Raw genomic sequence first — 4,834 nt, forward strand, 5'->3', positions numbered from 1 at the left:
TGAAGCCTCATTCTCTGCTATGACATGCAGACTAATTCTCTGCTGACATGAAGACAGATTCTCTGTTACGGGACCTCTCTCCTCTGCCTGGGTGCCGGGGCCTAAATATCTGAGAATGGACTGTTCCAGTGGTGGGTGACGGGAAGCCAGATTCTCTGCTATGGAACCTCTCTCCAATTGATTTTGGTTAATTTTTATTTATTTAATTTTTATTTTAATTAATTTCCCTATCCACATTTGTTTGCAGGGGATTTACCTACATGTTGCTGCCTTTTGCAGCCCTCTAGCCCTTTCCTGGGCTGTTTTACAGCCGTTTTAGTGCCGAAAAGTTCGGGTCCCCATTGACTTCAATGGGGTTCGGGTTCGGGACGAAGTTCGGATCGGGTTCGGATCCCGAACCCGAACATTTCCGGGATGTTCGGCCGAACTTCTCGAACCCGAACATCCAGGTGTTCGCTCAACTCTACATACAGTCTCTGCAGTGTCATTAGGGAGCCCTGGAACTGAATCCACCAAGTCCTTCCATCTGTTTAGCTTGTGGATCTTCTATGATTTCCACAAGTCGAGCTTAAGGCCCTCCAGTTGATTCTCCCTAACAAACCTGACGACATCGCCGTAATACGACGGAGCTTGCCAGTTGTAAGGGATGGGGCTGTCCCACTTGTCCCAGACGAGACCCCTCCAGAGGGGCAGGAGAAATAAACTAGACATTACCTTGCCCGCAGAGCCATTTGCAGTCCTCAGAGTCCAGCAAACAGTCACACACAAAGACGATCCACAGTAGAGTAGGTTAACGCGTGGAGTGGACACAGCAAGCTCTTTTTCACTCTCCCTGTTCATTAAAATCCATTATATATATATATATATATATATATATATGGACGCCAGATAGGGGACGTATGAGATATTAAACTAAGACAAACAGATACTACAGGTGATCTTAGTTACTAGGCTGAGAACTGATAACCCGAAAAAGGTTTTCCCGCCGAGGCCACCGTTTGCCAAAGCAGAACACTTCTCAAGTGGACAGCCTTCAGGCTCCAGCCCCATTCTCAGGAGGCATGTCTCTCTCACAAAACAGGGAGATCATCCGTCCGCCGCTCTGCCCTCACCAAAATGCTCCTCTTCAGGTTTCCAATCTGCATAACACCACCCGCCTGATGCCCACTTTTGGCCACACCTTTTCCTCACGCATACGTCCTGTTGCCGAAGCGCATACTCTGTCCCAGCCCATCTGGGACAGCTTCTCTACCCCCCCCCCCCTCCGCTCACTCACTCGTAAAGGACAAAGAGAGATAGTGGTAATGGCATGCGTGACATAACATCAAATGGGGGGAAAAAAGAGAGACAGGAGGGAGGAGAAGGGGAAAAAAAGCATTGTTGACTGTGATGTCAGACCCCATTGTTCAGTATTCCGTCAGGGCACCTTCTGATGTCAACCTGTGACCAGCCGCTGACTAGCCCCTTGTGACACGTGCAGTGTTTCGTCCATTGTCCAGAGAGGAACCCTGGCTGCTAATACATAGGAACTGCTGGACAACGTTATCGCCTCCAAATCCAGTTCAGAAGCTCCACAAGAGGGAGACACAGACTGACTTTAGGAATGGAAAGGAGACTCTTCTAGGACCATGTTCATCCTCAAAGGCCCTTCTAGGGCCACGTTCAGGGGTGTAGCTTTAGGGGGGTGCAGAGGTAGCAGACGCTACCGGGCCCAGGACCCTGAGGGGGCCCAAAGACCCTTATGCCACATAAGAAGATAGAAGATTGAAGGTATTGTAGAAAGTGCATGCTAGTCAGGTTACACCTCTGGCAGGAGGGAAGAGGTTAGATCAAGAATTTGGGGAAGGGGGGCGTTTCAATTTGGGGAAGGGGGGGGCATTTCAATTTTTGCCTGAGGCAGCACAAAGGAAATTTGCTTCCCCAGCCACAAAGCACTGAGGGAAGGGGGGGCCCAAGCAGAACTCTTGCACCAGGGCCCATGAGCCTTTAGCTATGCCTCTGATTCCATGTTCATCCTCAAAGCCCCTTCTAGGGGGCCACGTTCATCCTCCAAACCTCTCCAGGGTCCTTCCTCAAAGCCACACCTGGAACCCCTGTCCTCAAGCCGTGTCTGGGCCTCCATCTGAGCCTGCTGTTGCAGCGCCATGGTCTCTTGTTGGACAAGTAAAACTTCTTGTCTCTTTTTACTCTTTGCCTGTAATCTCCGTTGCTGCTCCATGGCCTGTTGTTGTTGTGCATTGGCCTGTTGTTGCTGTGCATTGGCCTTCACCAGCTGCTTCAAAATGTCCTCCTTTGCACTCAATGAACTTTGCATAGCAGCTGTAGTTTTTACCTAGGACATACAAGCACCAAACTGTCACGCTGTCGCCCTCATCAACCTGACACAGAATTGACGGACAGATGTAAAAAAACAAATAGAAACAGTGTTGGCTTCATTCCTCGCCTCTTCCACCTCCACGTCCCCCTCCTCCTCCACTTGGACCTCCACCTCCTGGCTCAAGATTATTATGTCTTAAGTTTAGCAGAGTAGCGAAATATACCAACCGCACTCCTAAAAAAATCGCTAAAGGTCACACACATACAGTATTTTTCGCTTTATAAGACGCACCTGATGATAAGACGCACCTAGGTTTTTGAGGAGAAAAATAAGTTCAAAATATTTTGAATCAAAAAGTGTGCTGTTGGTGTGTTTAGAATTAATGGTGTTCTGTGGATGACACTATTATGGGGGGGGAGGTCTGTGGATGACACTGTTATGGAGGGCATCTGTGAATGACACACTGTTAAGGGGTCATCTGTGGATGACACACTGTTATGGGGGGGGGGGATCTGTGGATGACACATAGCATCTTATAGTGACCCAGTGGCGGATCCAGAGCCTAGTCTCTGGAGGGGCACTTCCAGATTATTTTCTGTCCGCCGCCACAAAACAATGGTGCTTATAGAACAGACTACACAGTGTAGCAGTATACTGTATATTGTGTGGCACAGTGTAGGCTATATGTGCATAACATAAACATATTTCACATGAAAACTTACAGTTACTTGGCTTGGCCCTGGGGATCTCGGACACCACTTCAACACTTGTCTGGGGGGCTCAGCGGAGCTGATGTTGTGTTTTATCCTAATGAGAAAGATTTCATAATAAGGATTTGGAGAAGGGGCAGAGGAATAGCAGAGCAGGGAGAGGCTGGTGCTGCTACTAGGGAGCTCATACCATGGGGGAGTAATAAAGCCCACCATAATGCCCCCCATAGAAATAATTCTCCTTATAATGTGACAGTGCAATAAATACCCCATTGTAATGCCCCCAGTTGAGCTAATGTCCCCATAGTGCCCCCAGTAAATGCCTCCATAGTGCTCCTCTCCCCCCTTCCTCCTAGTGTCCCCCATAATGTACCAGTATATAATGCCCCAGTAGATGCCCTCAGTGTCCCCCATAATTTGCAAGTATAAAATACCCCTTCTTAGTGCCCCCTGTAGATGACCCCATAGTACTCCTCTTCCCCCTTCCTCATAGTACCCACCATAATGTGTCCCAGTATAACATTCTACTGTACAGAGCCCCCCCATATAAAACACCCCTACTTTGTGGCCTCAGTAGATGCCTCTATAGTGCCACCAATAATGTGCCAGTAATAACAGCCCCCCATCATGTGCCAGTAATAACAGCCCTCGCATCATGTGCCAGTAATAACAGCCCCCCATCATGTGCCAGTAATAACAGCCCCCAATCATGTGCCAGTAATGACAGCCCCCTCTTGTGCCAGTAATGACAGCCCCCCATTATGTGCCAGTAATGACAGCCCCCCATTATCTGCCAGTAATGACAGCCTCCCATTATGTGCCAGTAGCCAGAGCCCCCCATTATGTGCCAGTAGCCAGAGCCCCCCATTATGTGCCAGTAGCCAGAGCCTCCCATTATGTGCCAGTAGCCAGAGACCCCCATTATGAGCCAGTAGCCACCAGTATTGTACACAAAAAATAAATAAACACTTATACTTAACTCCTTGGCAGCGATGCGATGCAGGCCTCTTCCGGCATGTGTCCCGCGCTGTACGGCTCAGGCGGCGCGATGGCCTAGTGCCTGCAGCCTATCAGAGGAAGGGAAAGGGACACGCCTCTCCCTCCCCTGCCTCAGCACAGTCATCTGTATCGCTGTTCTGAGGACGGCAATACAGATGACTATGGAGATGAAAGCTTCCACAATGGAAGCGTTCATCTCCCTGTGCCCCACCGCCGCCCCCCACTTCTGAGCAGCTCGGGGGGGGGGGGGGGGGGTAATTGCCCTGTTGCCCCCCCCCCGGATCCGCCAGTGTAGTGACCCCATTGCACCGGGCCCCTCTCATAGCATGTAAAGTCTGTTTATTCAATCCTTAACCAGTGGCTCTGGTTTTTTAACTAGCGTAATCTTCTGTAGTAGTATTTACTATCAAAGAGGCGGGCAGGCCGGCAGCGTAACCTCACTCACTCACTCATTCATGCTCTTCCCACTTCATGAATGGAGCAGGAGGAGCATGAATGAGTGAGAGAGGTTACGCTGCCGGCCTGCCTGCTGCTTTGATAGTGAGTAGTACTACTACAGACGATTACACTAGTTTAACAAACCAGAGCCACTGGTTGAGGATTAATCCTCAAGTAGTGGCTCTGGTTTGTTAAACTAGCATAATCTTCTGTAGTAGTACTATCAAAGCGGTGGGCAGGTCTGCAGTGTAACGTCATTGATTCATTTACACTCTTCCTGCTCCATTCATGAAGTGGGAGGAGCATAAATGAGTGAGTGAGGTTACGCTGCCGGCCTGACGGCTGCTTGGTTAGTGAGTACTACTTCAGA

General features: G+C 49.4%; 1 pseudogene; it reads right to left on the minus strand.

Moving 5' to 3' along the window:
• Positions 1-763: 763 nt before the first annotated feature.
• Positions 764-964, minus strand: LOC122929927 (annotated as a pseudogene).
• Positions 965-4,834: the final 3,870 nt, after the last annotated feature.

Source organism: Bufo gargarizans, chromosome 2, assembly GCF_014858855.1.
Source record: "Bufo gargarizans isolate SCDJY-AF-19 chromosome 2, ASM1485885v1, whole genome shotgun sequence".
In the NCBI taxonomy this organism is placed as follows: Eukaryota; Metazoa; Chordata; class Amphibia; order Anura; family Bufonidae; genus Bufo; species Bufo gargarizans.